General features: G+C 33.0%; 1 protein-coding gene across 2 annotated transcripts in view; it reads right to left on the bottom strand.

Moving 5' to 3' along the window:
- LOC129961674 (glutamate-gated chloride channel-like) overlaps positions 1-16,572 on the bottom strand; it is a 307,445-nt gene that overhangs the window by 100,118 nt on the left and 190,755 nt on the right. The window lies entirely within an intron of this gene.

Raw genomic sequence — 16,572 nt, 5'->3', positions numbered from 1 at the left:
AAAATCACATTAACAACCAAAGTTATTTAGTTTAGTCAAATTTAAGATACGTTAGAACTTCATTGCTAGCATTAATCTAATCATCTGGATTAATCCGCAAATGGCAAGTATTATGCAAACATTATCTATCGAAAATGCTACAATTTATTTATATTATCGTAATGCAGTGAACTTATGTTCCTATTATTATAAAGTCCTAGCTTTCAAAGCGTATTGAGAAGTCAAATTTGGATTCCTCTGAATGTTGTATATTTATGAGTTGTGCTTTTATTCTAAGACAGAAAGTAAGAACCCAATAAAAGAATAGTATAAAAGTTTTGAGTCTTCAATCTCAGTTCAGGCATCTGCCTTGCCATCAGACTATCAGGCATAATTTCGAGGTCTGATCCAAATCAGCCGTTGTGTGACATCAAAACGGACACTGATCAAAACCAACAGAAGTTTCTCAGCACGAAATATATTAAATTTTTTACATTTATCACCGTGTAGTTTAAAATGTTCAAGTTTTGTGGATTAAAAATTAAAGTAATGTTTCATTTTTGGGCTTTATGTATTATTTACATGCATTATCGGTACTAATATTTGTATTATTTTCCTGCTAAAATAATTGATTGTATTAAAAAGTATTATATTTATTTTCAAAACATAGCTAAATAACTTTCAGTTCAGTGTATTTTTAGATGCATGTTAGGGCTAATATCATTGATTAGAATTTATTTGTCGTTATTGTTGCTTATTCCCCATGAATTGAACACCAATTCAAACCAATTACAAATTGGTGAAAGAGAAGTGCAGTAGTTTCTGAGGGTAAAGACCCCTGAACACCCGAAGGCAGAAGTCTGATTTTTAGCTCATATGAAGATAACACTCACACACTCCTTTGCACAACCCCTTTTTACATGGGGGCTCTTTCGCACACCTCACAGATAGAACACAGGATAAAGAACAACCATACACGAACCAGGACTCGAACCCAATATGCCCAGATCATGGGGAAGACGTGCTATCTCTAGGCCAGTATGCCGGTGAATTAATTTGTTGTGATTCAAAACCGTTGTTTAAGTTACGAGGAGCAAATGCTTCGTTAAGGGACGAGAAATATGATTAATTGGCAACTTATATCCGTCAAATTATTATAACAACTTATATATAACATGTTTTTCAAATTTTGTATGTCCTTCAATGGAATACTTAAATGGAAGCTACTTTTAAAAAACTAATCAATTAATATATAGACTGGTTAAGAGAAAAAGCATCAGTTGCATCTGAAAATAATTTTCAACAGTTTTAGATTGGTAAATCTGTGTACAGTTTAAGAGCTTCAGGTTTCTTGCAGAATCGTAACTATTTTACTGGTACTGGTAATACCTTTACAAGATGAAATTCAAATGAGAACATACAATATTTATGTCCTATACAATTAAAATTCCAAATAAATCATGTAAAGATAACATTATCGTCATTTTTTTGAATCCGACAGTGATGATATCATTAACTGATGAGCAAAGATATTGAATAAACTGCAATTATAAATGTTTTGATACGAAGGAAGCACGTATAACACATGACTTGCCTCCTTTTTTCATAATATTCTTTCATCTTGAGCAATTTCATGATTTGGAGAGAATATATTAAATGGATCTTATCTTTCGCTATAACTTTAAATATAAATCAGTCAACATGTGAATTCAATTGAGCATTTATATCATGTTTTAGATTACTAAATTGTAGTACATCAAACTGTTGTTGTTGTTGTTTATAATGGCACTTGCCATGGACAAGCTCGCTGACGAAGTCAGTGATTTTAAGCCAAGGGAGCGTCTCTTGTTTTAGTAGCGCCAACTAGGGCCAAGAGTACGTCTTAGCTACTCACGCATCACATTCGCTTGCACAACCCCTTTTTACAGGGGGGCACATTCACACCTCTCACAGATAGAACAGGAAGAACAAACATGCCCGAACCGTTACTCGAACCCAGGACGCCCAGGTGACGGGGAAGACGAGCTACCCCTATGCCAGGACGCCGGCACATCAAACTGTACTTCCAGGAAATGAAAGTGAACTTTTTATAGGATGGTTTACAATTCCACAAGAGTTGAATACATTTAGGTAAAAATCTGTTAATTTCTTTAAAATCACCATGTGAGATTTATGTTTTTGTCAAGAGGGATCATATTTCACATAAAAGGTAACAGTTTTTTAAGAAAAGTTTTACAATCATTTTTCAATAAGTGTTCAGTTATATTCTATTTCTATCAGCATATTTTACTTTGATAAGAATATAAATATTTGCGCATCTACAACAACCAACAATGCATACTATATGGTTATTACGAGCCCTATTCATTACATACGACTTGTATTTCATTACCTGAATTTAAATTTTATTTTCAGCAATACTCCAAATTAACTTTTCTTATTGGGAAGAAAGAAAAAAAGTTCCTCTTCTGAAGTTTCCAAGAAAATGAAATATCAAAGATGCTCAATCTGCTAAATAAGTATGTTGAAAGATTTTGCCCAGTAATTGGAACTTGTCCTCCCTCCAAAACGGAGATAACGCAGCTTCAGAAATCTTCCTTTTGCTATTTAAATACTAATGAAGCAGTGGGTTTTTTTTCTTCTTCTTCGGGCTCAACATAGTTCGTAGTTTTAATTATACGAAGGGCGGGGAGGAACTTCTAAGAACATTTTAAATTACAGCTTCAAAGCCAGCTATCTTAAAGAGAAAAAAAATGACATAGAGTGTTCTGGTAACTAGTTTCCAGTTAAAGAGATGACTGCTTTTGCTTCCATCTGAGTTTGTAGCTTGATTCAGCAATTAAAGAGGAATTTGTTCCCAAGTAGATTTGGAAGCAGCGGATGAATTCGCTTCAATTAGAGCTGTTCGATAAACGATCTCATTCTTCTGTGATTTATAAAATGTGAAGCAAATTAAAAACACTCAAATCTTGAAAAACACGTCATTTTAATAAAATAAAACGTTTGAATCGAAGTATTTACAATATGCTTTCATTTATAGATTATGTGTCAAGAATTTTCAAATTATTAGAGACACCTTCGATATTTTTCTTTATTTCGATTTCAGACAATATCTATGGTCCGTATTTAATTTGAATTAAATGTATTGAATTTTGTTACATCTAATTACTTTTATGCAAATTAACTTTATTTAACTGTTTACTGCGCTTCCGTAACGAGTATAAAAGTACTCGTTACTCTGTAGATGTGTGTATAATTAAAAGTGACTCAACTATCAAGTGGTTTTCTATTTGCATTTCCTTAACTCTGGATTACCACAGATAGTTGCTTCTTTTAGTTAAAGTAACAACTTATGTTGAAGAAAACTTAACTAGTGAAAGAGCTCGACCTCCTCTCATACTTATACAAAATGACGAGTTTTGAGTTTAGTATATAGTGAAGACGGCTGAATATAAGTCTTGAAAACTTTCATCCAATTAAAACCAACTTGAAATTTTAACAATTCCATATAAAATGTCAGCTTCTGCTTTTTGAATTCTTATTTTCGCATATGCACGATTAGACAGAGCAGCACAGAGCCAACTCTTTGCAATTATGACCTCTAATTTGATGCATATTTTGGTGATAACACTAAACGGCAGATTTTTTTTTCTTCTAACTCCATGATTATTTTGTTTGAAAACTAGCTTGCTGTTGACGTATTCGGACCAAAATTTCTTAAATATTTACAATTTTGATGCAAAGACCAAGTAACACATTCTATTTATTCTAATTCACTATTCCTTTTAGTTATTATATTCAGAAATAGCGAAACTGACTCTGAAACATAATCCCCAAAAGCATTTTTCATCCACAGGGAGGTGTAAAATGCAGTGTTTCATTAAAATATCGAAATAGAATGAATTATTTTGACGATTATGGTATTCTTTCTTTGCATACTACAAAGCTCGTTAATTAGACATTGTTTGGAAAGTCTAATTAGCGTTTGAAAAATTATTCGTTTTACTTTTATCACATATAGATTATGCGAACGCTCTAATTAGTGCTTATTAGCGATAAAGTACCATAATACCTTTGACTTCACATATGTTATGTGCTCAGTTAGGTAGCATTATATCAGTGAAAATCGTTCAGAGTGTCGCTTGTCTGGTGTGGAAAAGATCTGAGCAATCTGTTTTTGATTCTTCATACCGGTTTGACTCATGACCCCTGAAAAATGCATAGCCTCTCTCGTTGTCGCTTGAGCTTTGGTTGTCTAGGTAACTACATCTCAAATATGTTTTCCCAGTCACAGATATTTGTGAAGATACAGGAAAAAAATAAACTACCTTTTCTCTTGAAGTCATTGGAAGATGACACGTAATGGCTCTTTTGATCCTCTCACAAATTACTAATTTTTTCTTCCTTTTTCAGCAGTCAATCTAAATTAAACAAATACGAAGGTAAAAAGGTAAAAAACGCCAGAAGTTTTAGTTTAGTTTAATTATATTAACGTTCCGTTTTAAAACAACACTAGGGATGAATCTCGTAATTTTGAACCACGGTCAGATGACGAGGATGACACCTGAGCTGCCCCCAACCCTCTCGAAGCTTCCACACCACACCAGCGAAGGATGTTTGGTCCCAACGGATTTTACGCGCACCAGACCCGCTTACACCACAGTTCTTTGGAATCGAGTCTCGCACCTGAAGCCCTCTGGTTCCGAAGCTAAGATCTTACCACCAGGCCACCGCGGTCCAAACATCAGAAGAGTAAAACTTCTTATGGGAGAATTTAATCACTAACCGAGAAAGGAATGAAATTATAATGCCTTAGTATACGAGTTCTGGACACAAAAGGAAAGAAAGAAATCTTCCCATTGCTTTAATTGGTGTTTGGAGGTAGCGATCCATATATCTTCAGTAAGAGATAGAATAAATCTCATCAATACTTAACTAGCAAAAATTAATCGGGCTTTCTGTCTTTTCAAAACGTTTCACTTTGGTAATGAAGGCTTGATTTAGCAAAATTGACGTCCCGTTTCGAAGTTAGACAGGGTTATTTTGGGACGAGTTTCATAAATTTGAATAGCAGTCGTAAGACAAACACAACATCTGACCCAGAATCCCACTTTCTGAACTGATTCGAGGCCGAAGATTTAATATGTGGCAGAGGACATGAACATTGGAGCAGGAAACGGAGTCCACGATTCTTCGATCCCAAAGTCAATATTTGGTAACCTCTATCTCTTTAGAAATGTAAGACCGATCTTCTGCTGGCAGAGCAGGGAATTTAATCTCTGCAATTCCCTGGTAGTATACATATTGTTTCATCCGCAGCATCCTATCATCTTTATAATTAGTGCCCGGGGTTTGCGTTACATTTTCTAACATTTCATCTGTAAAAATAATGAAAGATTCACTGATGCTTTCTGTTGAAAAAAAAAAAAAAGAGTAGAGCTTTAGTATGTCTCTAAAGGATAAAAGTTACTCATCGTAAAGTAGCTTCAGTTAATCTGTTCTATCGTGTCGAAACAGTAAACAGTCAGCTGTAATGATCTACTGCAAAAGATTCGTCGCTTATCTGATCTTACAAAAAAGCATAAAAGTGAGAGATGATTTTATGATAAAAAAAGTATAGAGAATATAATGATGAATGAATTCTAGCTATATTCATAAGCAAAAAATGTGATGAAATGTTTAAAGCGTAAAAATAAGAATTTGGTTATGAGAGCTATATGAAGATCTTAATTATTTGCTATTAAAATTCAAGTATTTTATGACAACTTTTATTTAACATTTTACATGTAACAAGTTCAAAAAATGAAGCTTTAGACAATTAGTAAATAGCATAATAAAGCTTATGCATGAATCATTTCAAAAAAATAATCTTCCCATGAAATAGACAGCAGTAAAAGCCATTGCCTCTGAGTTGTGAAACTGGACTGAAGGAAAAAACAAACGTTGAGAGTTTAATATGAGACTAAGATTTTGCACGGCATTCAGGTTTTCATATCATCAAGACATGATAAAGCTACTATTATTTCATAAAAAAATACTGTACTTTTTCTCCCCTCTGTGTACACGGTTTGTCAAAAGGTGGCTCTAGATTTAATGTATTGATTCGCAGATTATGATGAAAATTTTTTCATGACAGTTATATCCAAAAAATACAAACACATTGTCCTGGATTGATGTGAGTGACAAAAAATAATAATAAGGGAGTTAACATAACATTATTTGGTACATATATCGTAAAATATTCTTTAGATGATGAGCAAAAAAGAAAAGAATCAAAACTCCTTACATTAACACCACAAAGATAGCTTCATAGTATCGAATTTTTTGTATCTGTGGACAAATCAACATTTGAGCATAGCGTCAGGAACATGTGTAGACACTTTGTAAAGTGTGTTCCATTTCTGGTAATTTCTATATTCCCATAGAAAGAACAGTTACCGTTCCAGAGATGAAGCGCGTATCTGTGAACATTTCAACATTGGAACAGAGAGTCAGGAAGATGTGAAGACACTTTGTAAAATGTGGTCCATTTCTGGTAATTTCTATATTCCCATAGAAAGAACAGTTTCCGTTCCAGAGATGAAGCGTATATATGTGAACATTTCGACATTGAAACAGAGCGTCAGGAACATGTGTAGACACTTTGTAAAGTGTGTTCCATTTCTAGTAATTTCTATGTTCCCATAGAAAGAACAGTTACCGTTCCAGAGATGAAGCGTGTATCTGTGAACATTTCAACATTGGAACAGAGAGTCAGGAAGATGTGAAGACACTTTGTAAAATGTGGTCCATTTCTGGTAATTTCTATATTCCCATAGAAAGAACAGTTTCCGTTCCAGAGATGAAGCGTATATATGTGAACATTTCGACATTGAAACAGAGCGTCAGGAACATGTGTAGACACTTTGTAAAGTGTGTTCCATTTCTAGTAATTTCTATGTTCCCATAGAAAGAACAGTTACCGTTCCAGAGATGAAGCGTGTATCTGTGAACATTTCAACATTGGAACAGAGAGTCAGGAAGATGTGAAGACACTTTGTAAAATGTGGTCCATTTCTGGTAATTTCTATATTCCCATAGAAAGAACAGTTTCCGTTCCAGAGATGAAGCGTATATATGTGAACATTTCGACATTGAAACAGAGCGTCAGGAACATGTGTAGACACTTTGTAAAGTGTGTTCCATTTCTAGTAATTTCTATATTCCCATAGAAAGAACAGTTACCGTTCCAGAGATGAAGCGTGTATCTGTGAACATTTCAACATTGGAACAGAGAGTCAGGAAGATGTGAAGACACTTTGTAAAATGTGGTCCATTTCTGGTAATTTCTATATTCCCATAGAAAGAACAGTTTCCGTTCCAGAGATGAAGCGTATATATGTGAACATTTCGACATTGAAACAGAGCGTCAGGAACATGTGTAGACACTTTGTAAAGTGTGTTCCATTTCTAGTAATTTCTATGTTCCCATAGAAAGAACAGTTACCGTTCCAGAGATGAAGCGTGTATCTGTGAACATTTCAACATTGGAACAGAGAGTCAGGAAGATGTGAAGACACTTTGTAAAATGTGGTCCATTTCTGGTAATTTCTATATTCCCATAGAAAGAACAGTTTCCGTTCCAGAGATGAAGCGTATATATGTGAACATTTCGACATTGAAACAGAGCGTCAGGAACATGTGTAGACACTTTGTAAAGTGTGTTCCATTTCTAGTAATTTCTATGTTCCCATAGAAAGAACAGTTACCGTTCCAGAGATGAAGCGTGTATCTGTGAACATTTCAACATTGGAACAGAGAGTCAGGAAGATGTGAAGACACTTTGTAAAATGTGGTCCATTTCTGGTAATTTCTATATTCCCATAGAAAGAACAGTTTCCGTTCCAGAGATGAAGCGTATATATGTGAACATTTCGACATTGAAACAGAGCGTCAGGAACATGTGTAGACACTTTGTAAAGTGTGTTCCATTTCTAGTAATTTCTATATTCCCATAGAAAGAACAGTTACCGTTCCAGAGATGAAGCGTGTATCTGTGAACATTTCAACATTGGAACAGAGAGTCAGGAAGATGTGAAGACACTTTGTAAAATGTGGTCCATTTCTGGTAATTTCTATATTCCCATAGAAAGAACAGTTTCCGTTCCAGAGATGAAGCGTATATATGTGAACATTTCGACATTGAAACAGAGCGTCAGGAACATGTGTAGACACTTTGTAAAGTGTGTTCCATTTCTAGTAATTTCTATGTTCCCATAGAAAGAACAGTTACCGTTCCAGAGATGAAGCGTGTATCTGTGAACATTTCAACATTGGAACAGAGAGTCAGGAAGATGTGAAGACACTTTGTAAAATGTGGTCCATTTCTGGTAATTTCTATATTCCCATAGAAAGAACAGTTTCCGTTCCAGAGATGAAGCGTATATATGTGAACATTTCGACATTGAAACAGAGCGTCAGGAACATGTGTAGACACTTTGTAAAGTGTGTTCCATTTCTAGTAATTTCTATGTTCCCATAGAAAGAACAGTTACCGTTCCAGAGATGAAGCGTGTATCTGTGAACATTTCAACATTGGAACAGAGAGTCAGGAAGATGTGAAGACACTTTGTAAAATGTGGTCCATTTCTGGTAATTTCTATATTCCCATAGAAAGAACAGTTTCCGTTCCAGAGATGAAGCGTATATATGTGAACATTTCGACATTGAAACAGAGCGTCAGGAACATGTGTAGACACTTTGTAAAGTGTGTTCCATTTCTAGTAATTTCTATGTTCCCATAGAAAGAACAGTTACCGTTCCAGAGATGAAGCGTGTATCTGTGAACATTTCAACATTGGAACAGAGAGTCAGGAAGATGTGAAGACACTTTGTAAAATGTGGTCCATTTCTGGTAATTTCTATATTCCCATAGAAAGAACAGTTTCCGTTCCAGAGATGAAGCGTATATATGTGAACATTTCGACATTGAAACAGAGCGTCAGGAACATGTGTAGACACTTTGTAAAGTGTGTTCCATTTCTAGTAATTTCTATATTCCCATAGAAAGAACAGTTACCGTTCCAGAGATGAAGCGTGTATCTGTGAACATTTCAACATTGGAACAGAGAGTCAGGAAGATGTGAAGACACTTTGTAAAATGTGGTCCATTTCTGGTAATTTCTATATTCCCATAGAAAGAACAGTTTCCGTTCCAGAGATGAAGCGTATATATGTGAACATTTCGACATTGAAACAGAGCGTCAGGAACATGTGTAGACACTTTGTAAAGTGTGTTCCATTTCTAGTAATTTCTATATTCCCATAGAAAGAACAGTTACCGTTCCAGAGATGAAGCGTGTATCTGTGAACATTTCAACATTGGAACAGAGCTTCAGGAAGATGTGTAGATACTTTAATTCTTTTACTAACGTGTTTCTCATTTCAGGTGCTTTCGGTATTCCCAAAGAAAGATATCCTATCTGGCTTGAAATTCAAGTGACCAGTCCAAACATGAAGCATGTATTTGTGAAGTTATCAACAGAGTTTCAGAAACCTATGTATAACATTTTAAGTGATTATGCTTTGTTAACGTGTTTCTCATTTTATTTGTTTTACCACAGGGAGAATATTCTATCAGGCGGGAAGTTCAAAGGCTTTTACCAGAGACGAAGGAGGATCTTAAGAACGGCTTGATGTTCCCTCATGTTTAAATTAAATGCTTCTATCGTTGGGACGTTATTCAGAAATATGTAAAATTTTTACAAAAGTATGCAGTAAGCATATGATCGAGGGTTCAAAGTAGTAATAATGAAGCCATTCCGAATCTTTCCACAAATATAAATGAAGAGATGCTATTTTGAAATGTGGTCCTTCGTTTATTACGCGCTCTCCCATGATGATGTCAGACAGTGAAATGATTATTGCAGAAACGTACAGTTCGTCAAAAAATATCAGGACATTTGTAATTGGTTATGATTTATAAAAGGAAGAATATCTTTTTTAAAAATATATAAAATGCATTTGTATGAAGTGCTATCTACATGTTTATTTGTTCGTAATCTTCAAATTTTCTGATCATTATATAATGGATTTTGGATAATAAGAAATTCAAAGATACGAAATTTAAAACAAATCATTTCAAATTCATCAGAGATATTAGAGAAAAAAAGATTTGGAGTCTGTGTCAGTACAAGCAAAATAGATCCACTATCTTAATATTTTCTTCATTGAAATTTTCATTTCAGTGGTTAATATAGTAATATTTCTCAAAGTATTTTCTTTTAAATTTAGAAATTATTGGTAATGAAGTAACAGGTGATAAAAATTCGAAACTTAAGCTCTCCTTTCTATATTTAATTACAAATGAATAATAGATGAATAGTATTTTATAGATAAATTATTTAAAATAATAATAATAAATTTGGAAACGTGTAGCATTGAATAAAATTAGCTGAAACTAGGGATTGCAATACCGGTATACCGGGATACCGAATACCGGTATTTTGAGCCATTTGCGAAATTTTGTAATACCGGTATTCACAAGTTTAAATACCGGTTTTTCGGTATTTACTAGAAATTTTTAAAATTGTCTCCACTATATGTTCAAGGATCGCCAACATAGCAAAATAGTATACGTGTTTGTTTTTATGTCTCCCTAACGGGCGAAATTATTTAACTAATTAATGGCTTAATTAATTGCTTAAATCTAAATTAGCGAAACTTATCCCTGAATTCTTATCCCTGAAAGAAGAAGTTGTATCCATAAAGACTGATGAAGCATCAGTTATGAAAAAAGTTGGAAAGTTGATTGGTGCAAATCAGCAATTATGCTATGCTCATGGAATTCAGTTAGAAGTAATAGATATATTATACTAAAAAAATAAAGAACAGAAGAATCCAAATACTGTGGATATAGAAACTTCGGTTTCCAACTTTGAAGAGAGTAAGAGTAAGAGTGAGAGTGATATGGACAATGAAGATAATGACAATGTAATTGTTGAAGAAGATATTGCTAATTGAGGATGAAATATTAACCCATCAAGAATTGCTTCCTATAATTTATAAAGTTCGAAAAATTGTTAAGATATTTAAACGTTCCCCTATAAAAGATGACATATTACTAAAATACATACTAACTGAAAATAAAACAGAATATATGTTCATATCAGATTTTAAAACACGTGGGAACCGTTTACCCCTAACAGCACACATCACACTAGAACAGCACACATCACTATCTGAAGATTATATATTACATTGAAAAATCGCGCAGAAGAAAGGCATATCGAAATAGAAAATGTCTTAGGGTATTTACATAATTGTAATGGTTTTAAAAATGAAAATGAAAAAGAAGAAAAGAGAATAACCAATTCAAATCTGATTAAGTTTAGAGTAAATTTTCTTAAAAATTTTTATCCACAAGCCTATCCACATTCAAAAGAATTCTGTTCAGTTATCGAAGATTATGATGACACTAATGTCGATAGTGAAAAGGAATTTGAACAAAATTAGAAATTAGCGATAAATAAGAATTTCAACGAACCAAAATACAATACAGAAATCAGCTATATCCAAAACCACCCGATCAGAAATCGATTTATTTGAAGATGAGGGATTTAGAGGTAAATACTTGGAAAGAGTATGTTGCGCATTGCTAACAGTACTACCAACTAGCGTAGATGCCGAAAGAGCGTTTTCGACAGCTGGTAATTTTTGCATAAAATTACTTTGCAGGCTGAATGATAGTACAATTAGTGCATTATATTTTTCAAGATTATTTGTTTTTAATTTGTAATAGTACCACAGACTGAATAGTGGTTTTTTTTTGTCTTTTTTTGTGATTAAATAAATAAGATGTTCCTTTACTTTCTTGTGATTCTTTATATACTGTTATAATTTATAGGTTACAAATTAATTTTTTGTCATATTTACACTCTCTAATAAAACTGGCAAATAAAACAAAGAAACACTTGTGTTTTCTTTCTTTTTCTAAAATTTCTAATACCGGTATCCCGGTATTAAGATCTAAAAAATACCGAATACCGGTATTGCAATCCCTAGCTGAAACTGAAAATATTTAGAGTAACTAAAAATAAAAGTCTTATATGTTTATTTTTTTAAACATCCATTTAAAATGGACACACACACACACACACACACACACACACACACACACACACACACACACACACACACACACACACACACACACACACGCACACACACACACACACACACACACACACACACACACACACACACACACACACACACACACACACACACACACACACACACACACACACACACACAAAGAGTGGAAGTGGCCTCTCTGATGACTTAGGTGATTTCTTGACATTTTGAGCATAAAAATTTAGTAAAAAATGATTAAATATATATGACTTCGTAAATTTTTTAAATCAAAATATAAATACTTTGAAATAACGTCTCCTCTATTTGTAAAGTTATATAATTGAACTTTACAAATAGAGGTTACATGTTTACATTTACATGTTTTCGACATATACGACATATATTTTAAGACAAACTTTTATGTTCCCTTGCTGCTATTTTAAGAGCAATTATTTTTATTTTACATTTTAAATAAAAATATGAATTTCCCAGTGAATATCTTGACATGATATATCATATTGGGGCAAGAAAACTGCCTTTTTAATAATTTAAAAACAGTTAACTCATTGAATATTACATTTTGAGCTAAAAAAATTAAGAAGAAAGACATTTTCACAATATAGTTATCATTAGAAAAATGTACGTTTTTTTTTTTTTTTTTAAATACGATTATTTCAAGAAAATTCTTTAGAAAAGAATAATTTACTGGTAAGTTCAACCACACCTAGCAAAAAACAGAAGCATAGACGTATTCTGAATTTTGAGTAACTTTCATTCCAAATTTCAGTGCATTCATCATCTTAAATAATATTTCTTGAGCTGAATAAATAGCTTTAAAAATACAAAGCGGAATTACTTTTCCTAAACCTTACTTATTTTTATATTCACGTAGCATCTTTTGTGCATGAGCAATTGAAAAATAGAATTCTTTCTAAGTCATATTTCAAAAAAGAAGAAGATGGTGGAAAAAATTAATCAAAAATAGAAGAAATAAATAGAGGCAGCATGGATTAGATGGCTATACAATTGCCCTCCAGAGGTTTCTGTTCAAAATGGGTTTTTCCTAATGATATGTAAATTCTAATCTGTGACGTGCAAAGAAATAGAATTTTACGGTTACACTTCGCTGAAAGACAATTCGCTTTCCACAGAAAGTTGTGTCTCCCCCCCCCCCCGAAGTAAAAGACGTGTGAAGCGAATATCAGAAATCGAAACGATTTCTTTTTCGACTGTTATTTACTTATTTAAGTTTGTTCAATTTTAAATATTCTTTTATTTTCGCATATATTTTGTTTTCAAATACTAAAATTAGAGATATTGTAAAAATACTTGTTCTAACATGGCGCGAACTGAATAGCTCAGTGGTAAAATGCTATGAACTGAAAGCTACAGTTCGCAAGTTCGTATCTGACTGCAGGCAAGTTGCCTAAAATTAGTTTTGTTATTGATTTATTTTCTGTTATTCATCGTTTGTTCTAGAATGTTCTTATGATTTCTGTATCTTTCTAAATCTGGAAGATTCGAGTCATTTGATTCTTGTGGATAAAAAGAGATGTAAGTTTTAGTTCTTTGAATAAAGTCTCGAGTTGAGATTAGCGAACATTATCTTTGAATGTAGATAACACGCACTTTATCTACGCGACCATATGATGCCTGGCACTCGTAATAAAGATCAATAATCAAATTAAATAATTTATAAATTTACTTATAATAATTTCTTCTGATATAAATTCAGTACCTATGAAATGTTATATTTTAAAATACTGTTTATTTAAACTTACGAGTCTCACCATTTTGCCTAAAAATTTCCTCGATCCCTGCCGTAAAATTCTGTATATTATGCTTTTCTATGATACTGTACTCTTTTTATTTTCACATAATTGGAATCATATTATATAATGATATTTTAAACTCTTAATTTAAACCAAATTAATTTCCAAAGCTTATCTTAATTTAGCCCATAGTAATTTCATTCTCTTATTTCACGATCCAATTCCACTTTCGGTTTAAGTAATTCAACTGAAGCTGTGTAACAAGTACTGTGCTATCAATCTACGTATCAAGTGAAAGGGATCGCTCAGTTGCCCTTGCTAATGTGTTAAAGGTCAGCACAAGTATTCAATTGTCGCGTGACCGGAAATCCCATGTTATATAAGGCTAGTAATCATTTGTTTCGTCCCTTCTCTACTTCTGTTTTTGTGCCGTGCTGCGCCTTCTTGTAAATAATCATGCCTGCCACCGGGAAGAGAATAAATCGAAATTAAAAATACAACGTCTAGTCTATGTCTTCAAACCTGCCTTCTGCTGCGACCAAAATAAAGTCACACACACACACACACACACACACACACACACACACACACACACACACACACACACACACACACACACTGATGTATTCATTCGATTTCAAAATTGACGTTTTGACGCACATCACTAAACATAATGAAATTCGATTAAAAATTATGATTATGACCTAAAATAATAAATTATTACGAAGCAATTCAAATCAATTCAATCAATATAATCATATAATGATTTTATTTAATTCCTAATTTCTAATTAGACCTAACGGATTATAAAGTGAAGCATCGTATTAATATTAGAGGGAAAAAAACTGCTATTGTCAGACTGCGGCGATGTAATAATGATAAAATGTTTGAGCTTTCTTTCTGGAAGAAGAATTAATTGATCCATGCGAAAACTTTCTTAATCACACCTAAATCCCAATGAACAATTTGACGGCAAAATCTTAGCTTTATAACAAATTTATTTAAAATAACATGAAATTTAAGAAAATATTCTCAAAATTCGGAAATAATTCCTTCATTAAATACACGTGAAGCATTTCAGATGTTAAAATCACTGTCGGTTGATTTTTTCAAAAATATTTCTTTTGATGTTGCAACTTGAGAGAGAAAATGAAAATAATTAAAAAAGACAAAGAGAAATTAAAATGAAAATTATTCTCTTCAAAAACTATTCTATTTCAAGTTATCATGTGAGAACATTGTTATTTTTTAAGTCATTATTTGTCTTAATTAATTTAAGTCATTAACCAATTTAAACCAGTTTGAAACAATCACAAGACTGCTTTACCGGTCTCTCACTCTCTCTCCATCTCTCCCCCCCCTCCCTCTCTCTCTCCCTTTATTATATATATAATGATATTTTTTTTTAAACTTCCATTTTCAATTTTTCTGGCAATCAAAGAGTTTTCAGCCCGACCGATTTTGAGATTAAACAATAGCTATGATGTCATAGTTCTACGCCAACCTTTTAAAAACGCATCTGCTGTCAAAGAAGCATACGTAATAATAAAGCAATACTGGTAAAAGCTGGTAAACCTTTTAGAAACGCATCTGCTTTCAAAGAAGCATACATAATAATAATGCAATACTGGTAAAAGCAGGTAAAAAAATATATGCGGTTAAAAGATGATGATGAAAATTGCCACTTATGCTTTATTCATTGCCTACGCGATTTCAAGCTTCGATATTCATTGCCTACGCAATTTCGAGCTTCAACCCCCATCTCCCCCAACCAAAACAACATCATGTTCTCATATGATAAAAATATTATAATGTACTGCTCTTATATAGCACGATATAATTGAAAGATTAATAGTAAGCAATCTAGCCCGCGAAAAATCGCTTGATGCAGCAGAAAATCAATTGCTTTCCTATCCACATGATAGGCAGATGGAGCAAGAATTCACTCTATTCACAGTACAGAATAATAAATAAGTTTCCATCTAAAAGTTGATAGAGAACTTAAAAGCTATTATATAAAATTTCAATCAAAAAGAATGTGAAAATAAATTTATTTTCAGGAATTAAGAAGAGTAGGCATTTGAACCCAAAGTTATCTTTCCTGTTCTCAAGTTTAAAACCTACACAGAAATCATTTAGTTTCGGTTTATTTCTGTGGAAGTAAAAAGCATTCCCGGAACGGTCGTTTCCCGATATTGGCAATTCTTCATTTATTTCTTTTTGGCCCAGCAGATTTAACTCTTGTGCCACTAAAGCCAAACCTCTACCTCACCTATTCGTTTACTAACTAAATTGCCCTCACGTGTTTTCTTATTCAATTGTTGTCGGCCATTATCCATACTGCTCCGGGATACAACAGTGCTTCAGTCTTGTTGAAAGTGGATTGAGTTCACTAACTATAAAACTATCGTAGTTTCTTTCATTGTAGTACAGGATCAGAAAGTCGCCGTTCATTCTTAACAAAGAAAAATAGATTAGATTTCGAGGACAAAAGTTTGAAAAGAAACAATCTATTAATCATTTACTGAATTCTTGTATTTTTATTCACAGTTGGAAACTAATAGTTTTTTTTTGTTAAGTGAGTTAAATTAATTTAATTTTCTTTTGATTTGATATATCAGCTGCAGTGGAATTGCGCCTGTGTACTTCGAAAACTACATTTAATTGAAAGAAAAATCGTTCTTTATTCTTTTATATGCTCAGTTAT

Source organism: Argiope bruennichi, chromosome 2, assembly GCF_947563725.1.
Source record: "Argiope bruennichi chromosome 2, qqArgBrue1.1, whole genome shotgun sequence".
Lineage (NCBI taxonomy): Eukaryota > Metazoa > Arthropoda > Arachnida > Araneae > Araneidae > Argiope > Argiope bruennichi.
The sequence above is the reverse complement of the archived record's forward strand: the minus strand, read 5'-3'. Positions and strand labels throughout refer to the sequence as shown.